This window comes from Schistocerca nitens, chromosome 1, assembly GCF_023898315.1.
Source record: "Schistocerca nitens isolate TAMUIC-IGC-003100 chromosome 1, iqSchNite1.1, whole genome shotgun sequence".
Taxonomy (NCBI): domain Eukaryota; kingdom Metazoa; phylum Arthropoda; class Insecta; order Orthoptera; family Acrididae; genus Schistocerca; species Schistocerca nitens.
This window is the reverse complement of record NC_064614.1, coordinates 959,275,871-959,297,017: the sequence shown is the minus strand read 5'-3', so window position 1 is coordinate 959,297,017 and position 21,147 is coordinate 959,275,871. Positions and strand designations below refer to the sequence as shown.

At 44.2% G+C, this 21,147-nt stretch overlaps 1 protein-coding gene across 1 annotated transcript in view; it reads left to right on the top strand.

Annotated features, from left to right (window-relative positions):
- The window catches only part of LOC126194779 (uncharacterized), a 1,062,808-nt gene continuing 1,041,661 nt past the window's right edge, over positions 1–21,147 (top strand). The window contains exon 1 of the mRNA XM_049933080.1: positions 1–55. The gene's annotated coding sequence lies outside the window, so the exon portion shown is untranslated. The remainder of the gene's footprint in view (positions 56–21,147) is intronic.

Here is a 21,147-nt window from a genome sequence, read left to right as displayed (position 1 = left end):
CCGGCTGCCGAGCTGAGAGGTGGCGTGACGACCGCACGCGCTGCCGCCTGCCCACGTGAGTACACACGCCGCGCACCTGCTGCGTCTGCCCGCCGCAGGCAACGTTGCTGCAGCGCGGCAACTCCTCTCTCAGCTCGTGCACTGTCGCAGGGAAATGTTGCCGTCAATTGACACGCTATGACGTTTGTTTACCAAACACTGAACGAGGCGCACGACAATCAGCAGGCGTGAGCCTCTGTCTGACTAGCGACAACGATTTACGGCGAATGAAAGAAAACACGTGCGGTGCTCATAAACAAGGTGGAAGAGAGATCTACTTGCACCTTGAAACCTGGAAATTGCTTGTCACGTGGTGGTCATTGCCGCCCAGCTGTCATCAGGCGGTTGTGTAAGGAGGAGGATCTTGATACGTATCTTCATATATTTCTCATCGTACCTCTCAGCAGTTTCATTGCGAGACCTACCATTTCGTTTCGCTTCTACACTGGTACGCAGTCAACTGCGCTCCTGCGTTTACACGCGTCTAACTTAAAATCATATTTTGCAAGCTAATGGCAGTTGATTTTTGCAATCAGACTGCTTCACCAAGAAGGTGATTTAGCGACGTCGAAAGAACCGGGAATTATACTTAAGGTCAAACGTCTTTCAATAATGGCGATAGTCACAGCAAGGGTTGGGAGTAAACAACTGATATTGTCAAGAAATGAAAAACGATTAACAGCATTCGCTAAGGGGGTCAAGGCGCAATTTCATTGCCACTGAAGTTAAGCGAGCTAATATTCTGACGATACTTGAAATCAGTATAAAGTAAAACCTGCTTAATGATAAGTAAGTAATAGTTAAATCAGTTCGCTGTGGGAAACTTTTAAAGCATCTGGAGTCAGAGCTTGCGAAAAGTTATACAGGTACAGCTAGAACTTCTTATTTCTAATAAAAGTGATGCAAATATATTCCACATACAGGCTTGTACACTGTTTATTCTGGTTGTAACAGTACTGAGGAATACATCGGAAGGCGGTGCACCGAATATTGCTGATTTTTCTGCCATCTACTTTCTAGATTTCTTTTTCTTTAATGTGACAATGGATACGATTCTGACGCCTAAAATTCTGGAGGCTGACGCTTTTTGAACGATTTATGCTGTAAGAGCAACCCTTGCTTTTTAATAATGAAGAAGTGAATGAGTAAATATTCGAGCCCTACGCCGCCCGACGATCGAGCAGAGGAACGTTTGAACACTTTGTCGACATCGTAGAGGCGAAGTTAAACGAGATCGTCTCGCATTGGCTTACCACTCGATGCGGACGTGTTCTTTTTGTGTCGTCGCACTTTTGGGAATCAGTGAGGAAGCTGGAATTATAATAGTGACCACGACTGGGACCGCGGAATGAGGAGCACGGCACGCGTCCGGCCGCCGCTCGCGCTGACGTTGAGGCGCTGGGCGCAACGCCCCCGCAGCCGGCGCGACGCCCTCTCTACGAACGCCGGCGTAAACAAAGGCGCTCCGCCACTCGCGTGGGAGGCGGAGGAGAAGACGTGCGGTGTCGTCTGTTGTCAGCGGAGTTTCTGTGACGTAACCAATCGCCGGAGACCTGCGCGTGTGCGTATATAAGCAACAATATTGACTTTGCGGATAAAACCCCGTGCCGAAGCAGACGTTTACGGGCGTATCTGCGGATGTCCGCAGTAATACTTACTCTGTGGTTAAAAGTTAATAGACAATGTCACTATTACGATTTTGTTCAATTTTTGTGTTACAAACGATTAATAATACTATGCATTGTTTACATTTCGTTTTGCTGCACAGGTACACGTACCGTATGGTTATAGTTAAAGTGCAACTACTCACAGAGGTCTAGCGTGACAGCGAAACTAGGTAGATATCTAATGCGGAACTGATTTACAATGGGGAAAAAATTAGGTCCAATTCCGGCCACCAGGTGCAAATCTGGCGCTGCCAATGCAAGAAAACCATTTAGAAATTTCCATGTGTAATGGGTTAGGAAAGGGACGTGGGCGGAAAAGCTCAAACAATTTGGAAAGGCCTATTGTTGATTTTGTTATTAACAGTTGCTTACACAATTTGATCAATATGAGCACCAGAGATATCGGCGAGATGCTGTACACAGCCAGATTTGCACCTCGTGGCTAAAACTGGAAATAATTTTTTCCAGTGTAAGTCAGTTCCACTTTAACGCATTAGCATATCTACCAGGTTTCACTGCCATACGGTACTTACAACCCACTCTATATCTCTGTTAAGTAGCTGCACTCTAATTATAACCACCCCCATAGAGCTTGTTCGTGTCGTACAGGCAGTTGCCTTACGTCTGAGTCATTCCTTTTTAGTTGTCATTAACGGCTGTCACTTACTTAATTACCGAAAGCTGCCGTAAAAAGACGAGAAGGCTGTGGGAAACTCCATCCGTTGGAACCTTTGCTCCATGGTATGACTCCCATTTGTGTATCACATGCGACGTAAGTATAAAATCAATATATCTACGTTTCTGTTAAATGTATTGACTGGAACTCAACGAAGTGCTTATTACATCGATAAGTGTATCATGTTAACATGATGTAAAATTATGGAGAATTAGCATACATTTGAAAAAAAAAAAAAGTATGTGACAAGCATTTAAGAATAGGTAAGATAGGAGGACAACATTTAATATGATTTCATCTGACTTCTCACTGTTGAGGGAAATATTCTGCAGAAAATTTCTTACTATCCAGTTCAGCATTTACGACAGAACCTTGTAACTTAAGGAACGTACCAAGAATGTGACAGACCATTTTGTATTAAAATGTCACGATCGGCCTCTTCTTGCTTAGTCTATGGCGTGTAAATTACAAGGTCAGATCTTAGAGGACGAAAATTGAGGCCAGGCGTAAGTACACCGCCAGAACTCCAGCGCACGTGGTTTACAACATTTTAATATCCATGGACGTGGATGTCAATAACAGACTTGCGGATGTGGATAACATTTTTCTGCCATCACTCTGTTAGGCTTTTCTGTGCTAATCTTGTACCAACTGAAAGACTTATAAAGTCTTATTTGTGCAGAATGTTTATTTGATGCAGCATTAATAGCGACTAAGCAGGGGGAAAAGAAGCGTTAGAACATATGTTGTTTATTGATTTTATTATCTGAGTACTGTAAAATCTCTAGAAGAGAGCAAATCCGAAAGAGATACAAGGGGCAACCAAAAAGTTCCCATTCGAAGGCCATAAAGACCAGAATCGATATGCCATTTAGGCAAAAGGCCGTGAGCGCTAAGGAAATCATCGAGCCGACGCATTTGGTACCCGTTTGGTAATACAAAGTGTTCTGTTGCTTGAAGAAGTTCGTAACTGCCTCCTACACATGCGCACCCTAAAGGAATCGTCGACACGACAACGCCTTTTTTAAAGGACCGAAGGCTTGACAATCGCCTGGAGAGAGCTAGTGTCCTCCTTCTTGAGTCGGCTGGCCTCCCATACCGACCAGCATCTTGTGTCCAGTCGCAACCAGCGCGGAATTTGGCACGCCATTCCACAAAGGTGATTTTCGATCGACATGCTGCTTCATACACATTCTTCATTCTCCGATGGATGTCTACCGGCGTTTGTCCTTCAGCAGCCAAGAAAAGAACAACAGCACGTTGCTCCTGTTTGGACGCATTCGATAATAACGTCGCCATAATACACCTTTTAGCATTTACTGCACGCACATCGGAAGGACACGAATGCCACACTTATCTGTTGCTTAAAAGTCGATGCTTATATTCCCTCATTGAAGTGGTGCTACGTTACACATACGAGTACTCTGCGGAAATTTTTTGGGTCGACCCTTCTATACAGGGTGGTCCATTGACCGTGACCGGGCTAAATATCTCACGAAATAAGCGTCAAACGTAAAAACTACAAAGAACGAAACTTGAAGGGGGAAACCAGATGGCGGTACGGTTGGCCCGCTAGATGGCGCTGCCATAGGTCAAACGAATATCAACTGCGTTTTTTTAAAAAATAGTAACCCCCATTTTTTATTACATATTCGTGTAGTACAGCGCCATCTATCACAAAGCGAAAAAAGTGGTCCAACTAAAACATTTATGTTTCTTTACGTACTACACGAATATGTAATAAAAATGGGGGTTCCTATTTTTAAAAAACGCAGTTGATATCCGTTTGACCTATGGCAGCGCCATCTAGCGGGCCAACCATAGCGCCATCTGGTTTCCCCCTTCAAGCTAGACGAGTTTCGTTCTTTGTAGTTTTTTCGTTTGATGCTTATTTCGTGAGATATTTGGCCGGTCAAGATCAATGGACCACCCTGTATACCCTGGTTAGAGATCGTCTTCAAGATATTTTGGCAGGTAGAGACCAAGACTTGCTTTGGCACAGAGACTCGTCAGCAGACACAACTGGTTTCTCTGCATTCACTGAGACTTGTGATAAGGTCATGAGTGTTCATTTTATGTAGCAATAACATGTCAGATGTTTTACTTACATTCTTAAACTTTCCATGCGTGATTGTTGTTTATGAGGAAATACAATAAAAAGGAAAAGAAACCCGAAGGAATTCTCCGAATGTGACGGAAATCGATAGATATAACGTACTTGTGCAACAAACAAATGAAGACAACTTCAGAAAAACTGGATCATCTATCCAAGAGAATGAGATTCACATATTGAGCAAGTCAATAAGGCATTGACGCGTTGGTCCACCTCTGACCCGTATGCAAGCAGTTATTTGGCTTAGTGTTGATTGACAGAATTGTTGGATGTCCTCTTGAAGGACATCGTGCCAAATTCTGTCCAATTGGCGCGTTAGATCGTTAAAATGCAGAGCTGGTTGGAGAGCCCACAATGTTCCTAACGTTCTTAAATTGGGAGAGACCTGGCGACCTTGCTGCCCAAGGTAGCGATTGGCAAGTACGAAGACAAGCAGCAGAAACTCCGGCGAGCATTATCTTGCTGAAATGTAACCCTAAAATGACTTGGAATAAAGGGCGACAAAATGAGGCGTAGAATATCGTCGCCGTACCGCTGTGATGTGGGGTTGACGTGGATAAGAACCAGAGGAGTCCTGCCATGAAAAGAAATGGCACGGCAGACCATCATCCTGATTGTCTGGGCGTATACCGGGCGACAATCAGATCGGGATCCCAATCTGTCCAGTGCGTCTCCAGACTAGTCTTCGGCGTGGACTCTCATTGACTGGAGTGGAATTGTCTTCAGTGAGGAGTCCCATTTCGAACTGAGTTCCGATGACCAGTGCTGCATGACGGCGATTCATTAAGACGTCGTTAGTTTTGCATCGTAAAGCGACCTTTCCCCTTTTCCAAGACGTTCTTCTGTTCAAATGTAGAAGAGCTATCATTCCTACAATGTTTTGTACAGTCGCATCGGTGTGGGGAACCATTGGGTATTACTTCAGGTCACGTTAGTGGTTACCGAGGCTACTCTGACGGCACGTCACGAACATACTTCATCTCCATGTGTTATATCTCAAGCGACAGTATCGCACTGACATTTCTTCAACAAGATAATGCTTGTTCACTTTTGGCGCATGTCTCTATGAAGTGTCTGCGTGATGTTGAGGTACACCCGTGGCCAGCAAGATCCGCAGATCTGTCCGTGACAGAGGATGTGTGGTACCAGTCCTAACGTCAAAATCGTCTCAGCGTCAGTATCCGGGATGTCAAGGACCAGTTACAACACCTGTGGTCCAGCTAGCCCCAGAAGAGGATAGAACGGCTTTGTGGCACCCTTTTGAATCGAATCGAGACTAGACGGGGTGCAACATCACATTGATAAGTGGGCTCATATTCTCTGTTAGTTAGACTTTTTTGTAATCACTGAAATAACATCACTCAGCCTCTCTACCCCTGAAGTTTCACCTCGTTTCCCCCTCCTCTTCTGGGTGGTTCACTTTTCTCACAAGGCAGTGTATTTTGCGTTTGTTACTGTTTCCCGTGATGGAGCTTATGTCATGTAATCGAACAGTAGTGGTTAGTTCCGAATATTTATGTACATTATTTATTTTGAGGTTAAAATACCATTCCTTGCACCAGCCGTTGATTCTCTGAAGATCTTCCTGCGTCCTTATATAATTTTTCCCGTTCGAATACTTCTGTATACGACGAATTGGTTTCGCCCCTTCACCACCACCACTACCACCACCATCACCACCACCACCGTCGCCGCCGCCACCACCCATATTGGTTTCTTCACATTTCCAGTAGCTTACTCCTCCTTTTCCAATGAGCAGAGTAGGACAAAGTATAGGTCAGGTTTCAAATCCCGATCGGTGTGACACACACTTTTAATCTATCAGGAAATTTCATTTCAGCTGCCATTCCGTTGCAGTGTGTTTCATACGGAAATTTTGGACTGGTTTTAACAAATGTTCAGTGGAGTTTGTCTTCTATGACTGTACTTCATTATCCTCTGATAATTTACTGCTTTTGTAAAACTTAAGAAAAATTCTTTCCTGCTGTCTACAGACGGAATAAAAAAGGAATACTTTTAGCTTACTGCAAGTTTGATAAGTGTGTTGTAGCTTCCAGCTAGAAGCGAACGCACACGAGTTTTTCTTTCTTCTCGGAGTGAAAATGATATGAAGAAGCTTTGATTTTGTGTAAGTCAGAAACATAAGTCATAATCTGCAGAGAGAACGGTAGGGGCATACAATTCACAGGGAAGACAATGAATTTTTAAGACCTTATTGGGTACAGACAATGCGAATTTGTGGACATGCAATCCTTAAAACTAAAAATTTGAGGATTGTACATTCAGTCATTTACATTGGAACTTTCTGTTGCACCCTGTGGGCTACGCATAACAATGCTGCTTTCCAGGGAAATATTACAAACCTATGTGACCAGCTGTACTGGAACAGACGTGACATTTCCTAGAATTTCGTGGGAGGTATAAACCAACAGTTTGTGACATTTAGTCGCAGCGCTTTTGAACCACGCCTTGGTACAACGTCTGCGTCCTGTGCACCTGGAGGAGGAAGGAGTGCGGAAAACAGTGGCGCAGGGAAAAGCGCATCCACAAACAGCTGCCCCTACTAGCGATAAGGTTCAGCATTTCCAGTGAACATTTTTCGATCTGCCACCCTAGTTCCGACATTACATCAAGCAACTGATACCTCTTCTTGCGCTTTAGACAATGGATTGGTGATCAGTGGTTTAGAGATAACGTGGAACCCAGGATTGTGTTGTCAACTGGGTTTGTTCTCGAGAGAACTATGTAGGCGGGTTGAGGAATCTAGTCTAAGGTTGCGGTTGGAAGCGAAAGGCGAAGTTGTAGAAAAATCAAGTACGTTTGTAGAAACTTAAAGCCGCTAATAAATACTTTGCATTTACATTTACATTTGTTCTCCGAAAGCCACTTTATAGCGTGTGGCGGAGGATATTTTTTATAGCGGGAAGGATGGCTGTTGATAGATATACACAGGAGGCAGCAATATAGGGCTTGATTCTTCTAGGAAAGTACGCTCACGGAATTTTAACTGCAAACCACGCTAGTATGTTCAACTCAACTCTTGCAACGTCTGCCACTGGAGCTGGATGAACATTTCCGTGATCCTTACTGAACAAACTTGTGACGAAACGCACTGCTCTTCTTTGGATTTTGTCTATTTCCTAATTCAATAGTATTTGGAACAGGTTCCATTAACAAGAGATTTTCAAGTCTCGGTGGAACGAAGCTTTCGTGAGTTAACTTCTTCGTTGGTGGTCTACACATCCAGAGCTTTGTTAATAAATCTCAATCTGGAATCTGACTTTCTTGCGGTCGTTCCACTTTAAACCGCTCCAAACATATACTACCAGATGTTTCATGGATGTGATTGCTTCAACTGGTTGTTCTGAAGTAGTGTAATCATATGATAAAGTGTTTTTCCGCCTATTGATTCGCGATACGTTAGATTTATAAATGTTGAGGTTCAGCTGCCAATCCCTGCAGATCTTCCTGCATTTCGATACAATTTTTTAGCGTTGCTGCAGCGTCATTCTCGAAAAGCCTCATGGAACTTTCGACTTTATCCACCCACTCATTTACATATATTGTCAAAAGTGATGGTACTACAACACTCTCTTGGTGTACGCCCAAACTACTTTTACACCTAAAGAGTTCTCTCCGTTAAGAATGACGTGTTATTTGCTAGAACTCTTGAAACCAGTTGTATTTTCTTCACTAGGCCACTGTACAGAATTGTGTCGACCATCTTCTGGAATTGAAGGGCCGCGGCATCAACCTGGCCTCCGGTATGTACAGCCTTCCGGACGACCAGAGCATCGTGGGCTTGTTTGCGAAACCATTGTTGATTCTTTCAGAGGAGATTTCTGGTTCCAGTAAGCTCATAATACCCAAGCATAAGATGCAGTCTAAAATTCTGGATCACATTGACGTCAGAGTAGCGCGCCTATCGCTAAGTGACCCTGTTCGACAATCCTCCTTGAAAACTGGAATGAGATGCGCATTTATCAGTTCCCTAGGAACACTTCCATTCATCCAGCGACCTACCGTAGGCTACTACTAGAAGGGGAGCAAGATCTTTCTGACAGCTTATTCAGAATGGTTTTAGCATCATATCAGATGCAGTGGCCTTGCCTCTGTTGAAAATTTTGATTTCCTGCGACAATTGAAAGGCAGACCAGCAGTACGATATTTAGTGTGTGTTCATGGTGTACAGAGAACAGTAGGTGAACAATACACAGTTCAGTAAAAATTACTACTTTGATACATTCATAACGAGGAACCTAAAATCAACCGAATGTAAGATTGCTGTAATTTCTTTACTTTATACTACATAAAGTTGAATATAAAAACAGTACAGTGATGTTTAACCGCAAATATCAAAAAGATGAGATGTGCAAGATTCTCCCTCCCGTATAGTAATTGTCCGCAGTGGTTGGGGAATTGTGAGCTTGATTTGGGAATATATAGGGGAAAAGTAGGCGCCACATAATTTATCTACCAATTTCTCATTCGAAATTAGAATAATAGAACGAATGTAAACAGTAACATGGAATGTGCAACCATTTTCATTTTGCCATTTCAAATAATTATTAAAAGCGGTAATTTCTTGGATAAGCAGTAATTGCAAACATAGCTTCGTGTGTCTCACCAGTACATGCAGCATGATTGCAAGCAGACGGCCCAACACCGCTATACTACAGTTTTACCGACTTCTCCACAGATGTAATATAACAAATCAAGTTAATTACTATGTGTGGATAGTGATTTCAATGAGCTACTAAACTGGTTATTGCAGTCATCATCACAAATGCTGCAAACATCCGATACCTCCCACGAGTCTGGTACTCCCTCCTTACTTCTGGTTTCAGTTTTCTTCTTTATGGCTGTTCCTCCGTAAAGCACCCACGTAAAGCTATTCCAATCTTGTTCTTCAACGCAATCTGTTGTTTCATTTCATTCCTTACTATATTCTTCATTTCAGCTTCCCTCAGCTGCTTTTTCACGGGGGAGCACAAATTTTTCTTTCAGCGCACGATTACCCCAGTCTACCATTACGTGCGCCGGCCGATGTGGCCGAGCGGTTCTAGGCGCTTCAATCTGGGACCGCGCGACCGCTACAGTCGCCAGGTTCGAATCCTGCCTCGGGCATGGATGTGTGTGATGTCCTTAGGTTAGTTAGGTTTAATGGTTCTAAGTTCTAGGGGACTGACGACCTCAGATGTTAAGTCCCATAGTGCTCAGAGCCACCATTACGTGCTAGTGCAATCACATTCTACACGTTAAACTCTTATATTTAGAAACTAAATCCATGCAGTGACGCAATGAATTACCATTTTAATAACATCCTCGGTTAGAATTAAACAGTATGCCGTGTGGCTAGGGCCTGCCGTCGGGTAGGCCGTTCGCCTGGTGCAAGTCTTTCGAGTTGACGCCACTTCAGCGACTTGCGTGTCTATGGGGATGAAATGATGATAAGGACAACACAACACCCAGTCCCTGAGCGGAGAAAATCTCCGACCCAGCCGGGAATCGAACCCTGGCCGGTAGGTATGACATTCCGTCGCGTTGACCACTCAGCTACCAGGAGCGGACGGTCAAAATTAATCATTATAAACTGTAACCTCACCTTCTTACTTTCTGTCTGCTTAAAATAACAAGAAACTGACCTGTTTATTTGCCTCGCAGTCACACATCTCAAATGGCACCTGTGTTCCTGTTAGTATTTGTTACATACATGACTCAGAAAAAAGCGACAGTAGTTGCAAACTTCAAATATATTGAACGTATATGATTACCACCTGTGCACAATTACACCTCTCATTTATACAAAGTGATTTAGCTGCCTCTCCCACTGGGTTTTACTCAAGCTGCAACACCTTCAAAACCACAAATGAATTTTCATATTCTCTCGAACACTACATGCAAACTATTAGTCCTACAGAAAAAATGAACAGGACCTTTTTGTAGGAAAAGTAGTGTGGTTAAATATTGCACAGGAATACGTTTTTAAGGAGACCACAGTTTTTGTGTTATTCAAAAAAATGCGGTTGAAGGTCAAAAATGGTTCAAATGGTTCTGAGCACTATGGGACTCAACTGCTGTGGTCATAAGTCCCCAAGAACTTAGAACTACTTAAACCTAACTAACCTAAGGACATCACACACATCCATGCCCGAGGCAGGATTCGAACCTGCGACCGTAGCGGTCACGCGGTTCCAGACTGAAGCGCCTTTAACCGCACGGCCACACCGGCCGGCTATGTTTTTCTTAAATAATTCGAAAACTGCAGCCTCTGTGGAAATGCATCCCAGTACAAATTTAACTACATTAAATTTCCTACAAAAAGCTCGTGTTCTTTTTTTTTTGTTTTGGCTAGGATTAATAGTTTGCATGGAGCGATGGAGAGAATATGAAAATCTTGTGTGTTGTCTCTGAAGGCACTGTGGGTTGCATAAAACAGAGCGGTAGGGGCAGCTGACTCACCTTGTACATAGATCGGTCTCGAATTGAATGAGCTGAAGACTGAGTATCTGGTGATGAGCATGAGCAACATCTATTCAAGAGACCTGCTCCATCAATGGGCAGTCGCAACCCCATGTTACTAGGATAGGTTAGGAACACTCAAGTGGCCGAAATGGTGTCCAATTCAAACTAGGCGCGGTCCAGTGGACTTTATCGCGTATAGAGAGTAAGTGAATGGGTTTTACTTTTCGAATACGTCTCGTTTGCCGGTTCGATGTGTTACGCCTAATCACCTCTACCAGGCAAAAGCTCTGGCACCATTGGGGCAGGTGTCCCGCAGCGGCCGCTATAGCGGTGGCCGGCGCGGCGCGGCATTGAACTTTGTCGCGCAGCCCCACCGCCCGGGGCCGGGCCGTGTGGCGCGGCGTGGCGCGCGCTCCGGGAGCCGTTTATCATAAACATCGCCCCTCAATGGCCCATTGTTCGCCGCGCTTCCTCCTCGCTTTTCTTTTTACCGACATCGCCAGCGTCGTCCCTTTCAGCCGAGATCAACTATTCCACTGAGGTCATCCCATCTCCCATCGGTGGAATTCCTTACAACTTTTTGAATACGCTACTCGGTTACAAATTATTGCGGGATATCGTTAGGTTGCATTTTTACCGACGCGGAATATGCACTCGAGGAAAATGAAAAGAATATATTGCCGTGTAGCAGTGGTTCCACATGAATGAAAATTTATGCACGGATCTTAAAGGATGTATCCCCATATGTAAGATTCTATGTTGACTATGCTACAAATATAGCACCACTCTTATACGTCATCTATCACAGATCACTAGAACGGCGGAAAGTTCCACGGGACTGGAAGAAGGCCCAGGTCATAGCAATCTATAACAAAGGTAGAAAATCGGATGCACATAATTACCGACCAATTTCACTGACATCGATTTGTTGTAGAATCATGGAACTCTTGGGACTGTAGATCTCGGAATACTGAATTCCCTAACAATTTCCGAAATGGACTGTCCCATGCGTCTAGGTTCGGGTACCATTCCGCTTTCAAAGTCTGTTAATTTCCGTTGCGCGTCCATAATGGTGTCGGAAAACTTTTCACATGAATCACCCGAGAACAAATGACAGCTCCGCAAATGCACTGCCCTTTTATACCTTTTTCTCGTGGTCGTGCGGTAGCGTTCTCGCTTCCCACGCCCGGGTTCCCGGGTTCGATTCCCGGCGGGGTCAGGGATTTTCTCTGCCTCGTGATGGCTGGGTGTTGTGTGCTGTCCTTAGGTTAGTTAGGTTTAAGTAGTTCTAAGTTCTAGGGGACTGATGACCATAGATGTTAAGTCCCATAGTGCTCAGAGCCATTTGAACCAATTTTATACCTTTTGCACGCGATACTACCGAAAGGTTGTTTCATATTTTCTCTTTTGAGTCATCTGTTTCTCACTCGTTTGATGCGACCCGCTACGAATTCGTCTTCTGTGCCAACCCCTTCATTTCAGAGTAGCGGTTGCAACCTACGTCCTCAATTATTTGTTGTATGTATTGTAATATCTGTCTTGCTGTACAGATTTTAGAATTATATATTAATACCTTCAGCTGCTGACGGGCGTTGATACATGTCAACGGTGACAGGTGAAAATGTGTGCCCCGACCAGGACTCGAACCCGGGATCTCCTGCTTACATGGCAGACGCTCTATCCATCTGCGACACCGAGGGCACAGAGGATAGTGCGACTGCAGGGACTATCTCGTACATGCCTCCCTCGAGACCCACATTCTCACCGAATGAACAGATACCATATCCATATAAGTATATGTACAGTTTTTAGCATGATTTATCTTACAAGTTATTCCCTGTTCTCTTAAATTTATTTCCTTGTGATTACTGATAAAAGTAAAATATTTTTATTAAATAATTACGATTCGGTTATTTGATAATTAACTTTTCCATTTGATAACAGTTGTATAACTTAAGCAAAAGATAAGAAAAAATTACTGGAGACGAGTCGTTTTTTTGTCACTAGTCCTGTACCGATGCCACATGACATGTTTCAGACTACATTGATGAAAACTTAACTCAGTTGTTATTGTTACTATTGTTATTATTATTATTATTATTACAAAGAGTAGGCACTCCCCTGACCGAACACGCTCAACTGCCATCCCGGCTAAGTTGTGGTGGGTATCGAACCCGCGACCCACGACCCAGGACCTCTGCAGTAATAGGCATAGATAGCACCTATAGACTGCGGGTTCTCTCTCTCCGCCAGCGCCTCGGCCGTGTGACGGGCCACGCCTGTGCCACACGCCTGTAATCCCCGCGTCGCCATTGTCAGCGCCAGCGCAATACGGGCGGCGTGTTTACGGCTTCGTGTGAAACGAGCTGCTTAACACCTCTGTCGAGACTTCCCTAAAAAGGCCGACAGGTGAGTCTCGGCGCTTTACAGGCACTCTGAAATATTAAAGAATATGACTCGAGTCCCACAGAGATGATGTGCTGTCCTAAAAGAGGCTGGAAGCATTTATGTCGAATGGAATAGTCTGTTTTACGGCGGAGAGAGCATTTTAAACATCGTCGTTGGCTAACGCTGCAGTCACTGGCCATTCTTTCGACGGAGAGAATTGTTCCGTGGGCAGGGTTCTAATGATCTGATAGGGACTAACACCCCGAAAACCGTACGCGAGAGGTAGGGAGTTAAAATACCTACTACCAGATTTTGGTTTTGAATTTTGTCCCTGTATCTCTTCTGGGAAATATAGGAATATCGGAGTGTTTCCTTTAGCTAGACCGAGGCTTATTTTCTTTTCCATTCTTGCCCAGCTGACCAGAATCGTCACCAATAACTTCTATTGTGACGAGTTGTTATGGTGTAACACCTATTTTAATAATTTCATCATGTAGACGAACAGATGAATATAATATATATGTTCATGGTGACAGTCTGTCTAAAAACTTATCTTTACTTCACACCCGGTTTCGGTCCCATTTCATCACCACGGTGTTAATACACTGATGGAAAAAATCGCAGCACCAAGAGCGTGTTGTGCTACATAAATGAAGGCTAGGAGGCGTGTTTCTACATCTGAAAAATGATGTGTATTCAAATTTCGCGACAGTCGCATAAGAATGGCGCCACTATGAGGTTGAAAATCAGGCTTACTTTAAATACACGTGAACCGTGAATTTGACTTTCAAAATCTTTTCTTAAAGAATTTACTTTATTGACTAGCGATTCATCAAGAACATTAACAAATTTAATCACACTAGTTGAGCGTGGAAGTATTTGCCAGGGAGTAATTGATGAAAATGAAATTACATTTAACAAATGGGAATTTTATTCATAAAAGCTTTTCAAAACAGATTTAAAATTTATAAGCACAAAAGCACCCTCAAAATATCAAGTTACAATTTTATTTAGAGGCAGAAAGAACAATATTGACAGTATGTGCCTTCGGGCTGAGAAGCTTGCCGCTCCCTTTCAACACGGCCGTAGTCGCGACCGCTCACAACAACCTCTGAGAGACTACACTGGTGCAATGTGCAACACACCAGATTATTTTAAACTAAAAATTTTAACAACTCACACAAATACACTAACTATGCACCCCATAAGAGGGATGGAAATGGTACAAAGACTGACATTAAGAAATTATTTGCCACCGAAAGTGCAATTTGTTTTTAAAAGGACTCTTACGGTGGAAGTGTGTCAATTTTATAAAAAGGACTATTTAAATAAAACCCATGAAATTCAGACTTACATAAAAAGTACAACATGCTCTACATTACACATATACCGCCTCGCAAGATGATAGCCAAGATAAAAACATATTTCAGGAAGTCGGCCTTTACACCTTAATTCTATAAATCCGTTAACACCGAATCCGACAAACTTGACAGAGGCAGCTATTAACGTACGGCAGACCGACAGACAGACACTAACTGCCTAACAAATGCGGACGGGAGACAGACGAGCAAGCTGGGGACGAGAGACTGACGAAGAAAACAAGTAGAATTTAACAAGTAAATAAAACAACATATCACGAATCACTTAACTTCTAATACTCTGCGATGCCTGGCGAAGACCTGGCGCAGCACCCCCAAAACGCTCTCCCGAACCGTCCGCTGCCAGCCGCTTCAACGGACGCAGAAAGGCGCGCCGATCTCCCGTCTCACTGCGTTTCAGCTCGCTCCGGCCAGACCGATGTCGTGGGTTGGCTCCTGCTGCTCTCGTGTCGGCCGCGGGCCACTGAACTCACGTGGCGACCTCACATGCGCCGACGCTCAAGACGGACAAGTCCTCCTGTGTCCCAGTGCGCGACCGACCAACCGATCGATCCAATCGCCAATGACCATTGCCCTGAACAACTCGAGCAGACTGGCGGCCTAACAAATACTAGCTCTCCGGACGACAGACAGACACTAACTGCCGCACAAACGCGAACGAGAGACTGACCCAGACTCACTCCGACTGACAGACTGACCCCTGCCGAGCTCATAGCGCCCCTTAAATGCACGTGAACAGACAACTTTTCCCCTTTCACACCAGAGGGAGACACCAAAGCTGCGATTGCCACAGCGGCGCCACCGCCAGAAACGGAGGGTGACTGCTTTACACTACGCGCTGCGGCGCGCTCTTCAAAACAGTAAATTTTACCACGGCTCAACACGTTGTAACGGTCGTGAGAGTTATTTACCTTTGAGACTGGACGTGGTGAGTTGACGATAGGAATGTCTTTAAGGCAGCAGAGACATCACTGCCAGCACCTCGCTGAGTTTGAATGCGGTCTATAATAGGACTACGAGAAGCCGGAAGTTCTTTCTGCGATATTGCAGGAAGACTTGGCAGGAGTATAGCCACTGTACTCGTACATGATCGCTGGCAGCGGTAGTCACGAGAATGTACGGTCGCAACAAGACTGGCCTCCGGACGCCCAAATGGAACTACTGAGAGCGAAGACCATCATGTTCGGGGCATGGCCCCGCTGCATCGTACTGCATGGTTCAAATGGCTCTGAGCACTATGGGACTTACCATCTGAGGTCATCAGTCCCCTAGAACTTAGAACTACTTAAACCTAACTAACCTAAGGACATCACACTCATCCATGCCCGAGGCAGGATTCGAACCTGCGATCGTTGCGGTCGCACGGTTCCAGACTGAAGCGCCTAGAACCGCTTCGTACTGCATCTGCAGCAGCAATTAGAGCAGCAGTTCGCACCGCAGTGACACAAAGAACTGTTACAAATCGGTTACTTCAAGGACAGATCTGAGCCAGATATCCTGTAATGTGCATTCCACTGGCCCCAAACCACCGCTATTTGCGAGTTCAATGGTATGGAGCGAGAGCTCATTGAAAGGCAGAGTGAACGTCTGTTGCGTTTTGTGATGAAAGCTGGTTCTACCTCGGTACCGATGAGGCCGTGTGGTGATTAGGAAGAGTCCAGTTGAGGGCCTCCAACCAACCTGTCTGCATGCTAGATACACTGGACGTAAACGTCGAGTTATAGTCCGGGGCGCGATTTTGTATGACAGCATGAGCCCGCTCGTTGTTATCCCTTGCACGCCGATTGCAAATTTGCACGTCAGTCTGTTGATTTGACCAATTGTGTTGCCCTTCATGAACGGTATTCCGGGGTTGCTTTCGAACAGGATAAACCTCGCCCACATACCGCCATTGTAACCCAACATTCTCTACAGGATGTCGACATGTTGCCTTCGCCTGCTCGATCACCAGATCTGTTTTGAATCGAGCACACATGGGACGTCATCGGGCGCAACTCCAGCAACATCCACAAGCAGCATTAACCGTCCTAGTGTTGACCGAAGATATGAAACAGACGTGAAAATCCATCCCACAAACTGACATTTGGCACCTATACAACTCAATGCAGGCACGTTTGCGTGCTTGCATTCTCGATTCTGGCGGTTACACCAGTTATTAACGTACCAGCATTTCAAATTTGCAATGGCTTATTCACGCTTACATTAACCTGTGAGTTTGCAGTGTTAATCACATAAATAAATTACCTAGACAAATGTGTTTCCGAAATTTCATTACTCTACATTAATTACTTTTTTGGTGCTGCGATTTTTTTCCCTCGGTGTTTCATAAGTAAAGGACAACACAAAGAGAAATGTTCGATCTAATGTTACAGATATCATTGACTGAACTGGTTATTCTATATAGTAAACTTATGAAGCCCTTTTTTCTGGCTTTTGCTGGAGATTGCAACTGTACCTTACGAATTATCATAACGGACTTTTGAGTTCTGTTCCCGTGGTTACAGTAAATAATGAAGAATTAAATTAGGGTCTGCCTTCTTGCAGCTGGCCGCAGTGGTTCAAATGGCTCTGAGCACTATGGGACTCAACTGCTGTGGTCATAAGTCCCCTAGAACATAGAACTACTTAAACCTAACTAACCTAAGGACAGTACACAACACCCAGCCATCACGAGGCAGAGAAAATCCCTGACCCCGCCGGGAATCGAACCCGGGAACCCGGGCGTGGGAAGCGAGAACGCTACCGCACGACCACGAGATGCGGGCTGGCCGCAGTGGCCGAGCGGTTCTAGGCGCTACAGTCTGGAACCGCGCGACCGCTACGGTCGCAGGTTCGAATCCTGCCTCGGGCATGGATGTGTGTGATGTCCTTAGGTTAGTTAGGTTTAAGTAGTTCTAAGTTCTAGGGGACCGATGACCTCAGAAGTTAAGTCCCATAGTGCTCAGAGCCATTTTTTTTTTTTGCCTTCTTGCAAGAACACAATTTTTTTTAAAATTCAGACGTTGGTCTTCTAACGCAGCTTTTTCTTTTACTGTTTCTGAAATATATACATGTAACGGGCGATCAAAAAATTTCCGTTCTAAGTCTATACCAGTCCCTTGACTACATGTGGGCCCTTATATACCCGCGTATACACTGAAGCAACGCCCTCAAACGTAAACTATTTGGGGCCCCTTCTACAGGTTTTGTTTAATTTAGCAGTATGTTGACATCAAATTTTGTTGTTGTTTGAATTACATTTTGTGCTTCACCTTTCCTTTAAATTGTGTGTGCCCTAAACCTATCATAACATCCCTGTATTGGGGATGATATGTTCTTTTAATGTAAAGTTGTGGCTGCTTTCTACTGGAACCCATAGAGCACACGTGATGTAAATATAAGGTAAAGCAAGTGTGTATTCCAAACATAACAAAATATTGTGACAACATATTCCTAACTTACACAAAATTTGTATGTATACATTTTAGACACACTAAAGGAAAAGCAAAACACACCGAAGATACCACAACTGTGGTGAATAACGTTTGGATGTGAAACAAAAAAAGTGTGTAGCTTATGAAACTCTGATACAATTGCAAAACTAAAAATCAGATTATCCCATAAAGTCACTAGTACTGATGCTAAAGTGCTCAAGTTGATCACATTAGCGCACCGCGTTTTACGAGTCGCCGTGGACAACGCTTACACATTACCTCTGTCGCACAGTGAAGTTTATCGTCATACTCTCATACGAATGACTGGATACTCTAGTGACAAGTTCTGCGTTAAAAACCGTGCTGTCTACCAAGCATAAAAGTCATTGCCCCAGCTGCAGTCAAGGACTGTGCGGCTGGTCCCGGTGGAGGTTCGAGTCCTCCCTCGGGCATGGGTGTGTGTATGTTTGTCCTTAGGATAATTTAGGTTAAGTAGTGTGTAAGATCAAGGACTGATGACCTTAGCAGTTAAATCCAATAACATTTCACACACATTTGAACATTTTCATTGCCCCAGCCTTTACCCTAGATACGTTATGCTCAAGTTGGTGTAACTTCTTTGACCGTCTGTGTGTTTGGGTAGTCCGAATGCAGATTTTGGGTTGAGCGCCGTGTAGTGTACTTATGCGCCTTGCCGTGGCCTAGAAGGGCTCCAGAATGTCAGTGATTCCCTTAATGTTTGTGGATGGACAGTTAAAATGATTGCCCTGCAGTGGAAAACACAGAGTATCGATATCACGGAGCTGCTGGATACCTTTCACACAAACAAAACTGAACGAGACTGTGGAGGGACCGAGTTCTCGTTCTGGAGGTTCGAGGATCCAATCTCAACCTGAACATTCAGATTTCCGTTTGCTTTTGTTTCCTTAAACGGTTTAAGGCGAATACTAGGTTCATCCCTTTCCACCTTAGTCCTGTTCAACCATGCGCTTCGTCGCCGATGTCCTCGTCGTCCACGGCGCGATAAACCCTAATCCCATTTTATTACCGTTGGTTGTGCTGAAGATCACACCGATCGACAGAGAGCTATGCCAGTAGCAACTGCGATCTAAGTGAAGATTATTTTCACTTTTAAGGGCCTGAGCAAGCGAGCTCTGTTTAACAATTAACAAGAGGAACTGCGCACGACATGTGTGTGTCGGGAAAAAACCAGTCAGTCGTCAGTGAGCACGGGTTGCGTCCGGCTGCTGCTCCTGTGCCCCATTACGGGTTTGGCGTCAGCGTGCGCTGATTCACTAAAGGATACTCGGGCAACTGCCTAGCGACGCTGGTCCACATGGAAACCGGTTCCTGTGTCACACTTAATCGGCTGGAACTCCTCCTGGCGGCTCGTGTGGGGTTACGAACATCGCTGGAGCCCCGGTGTCCGTGCGGTAGCTGCTACTGCCTCCGTGTACATCCCAGCGGAAACAGTCATTTATTTAGTTGTGTTTCCCAGTAAGATTAGAACTACAAGATTCCCTCTGTTATCTCACCAGTCTGTCTTCACAAGTTCTGCTCACATGAAACATAACATAAACAAAAATATGTTAGAATTAGACAGAATTACATTTCTAAGATGATTAGTACTAATCTCAAGAAAAAATTAAAAAGAATCAATAATAATTACGATGACACTCTTAAAACGGTATGGGAGATTAGAGGAAATCTCTCGATCCAGGTTGAGGTATGACGAAGGTGTTAACAGTTGTTGTTGTTGGTGTGGTCTTCAGCCCTGAGACTGGTTTGATGCAGCTCTCCATGCTACTCTATCCTGAACAAGATTCTTCACCTCCCAGTACCTACTGCAACCACATCCTTCTGAATCTGTTTAATGTATTCATCTCTTGGTCTCCCTCTGCGATTTTTACCCTTCACGCTATCCTCCAATACTAAATTGGTGATCCCTTGGTGCTTCAGAATATGCCCTACCAACCGATCCCTTCTTCTAGTCAAGTTGTGCCACGAATTTTTCTTCTCTCCAATCCTATTCAATACTTCCTCATTAGTTATGTGATCTACCCGTCTAATCTTCAGCATTCTTCTGTAGCACCACATTTCGAAAGCTTCTATTCTCTTCTTGTCTAAACTATTTATCGTCCATGTTTCACTTCCATACATAGCTACACTCCATACAAATACTTTCAGAAACGACTTCCTGACACTTAAATCTATACCCGATGTTAACAAATTTCTCTTCTTCAGTAACGCTTTCCTTGCCATTGCCAGTCTGCATTTTATGTCCTCACTACTTCGACCATAATCAGTTATTTTGCTCCCCAAATAGCAAAACTCATTTACTTCTTTACCCGATTTAATTCCACTACTCCCATTATCCTCGTTTTACTTTTGTTGATGTTCATCTTATATCCTCCTTTGAAGACACTGTGCATTTCGTTCAGCTGCTCTTCCAGGTCCTTTGCTGTCTCTGACAGAATTACAATGTCATCGGCGAACCTCAAAGTTTTTATTTCTTCTCCATGGATTTTAATTCCCAATCCAAATTTTTCTTTTGTTTCCTTTACTGCTTGTTCAATATACAGATTGAATAACATCGGGGAGAGGCTACAACCCGGTCTCACTCCCTTCCCAACCACTGCTTCCCTTTCATGTCCCTCGACTCTTATAACTGCCATCTGGTTTCTCTACAAATTGTAAATAGCCTTTAGCTCCCTGTATTTTACCCCTGTCACCTTCAGAATTTGAAAGAGAGTATTCCAGTCAATATTGTCAAAAGCTTTCTCCAAGTCTACAAATGCTAGAAACGTAGGTTTGTCTTTTCTTAATCTATTTTCTAAGATAAGTCGTAGGATCAGTATTGTCTCACGTGTTCCAACATTTTTACCGAATCCAAACTGATCTTCCCCGAGGTCGGCTTCTACAAGTGTTAACAGTAGTCTTATGTAAAGGGAAAATGTTATTACAAAAAATTTTGGGGTGGGAGTGGGGAGCAGGAGAAGGATGAGAG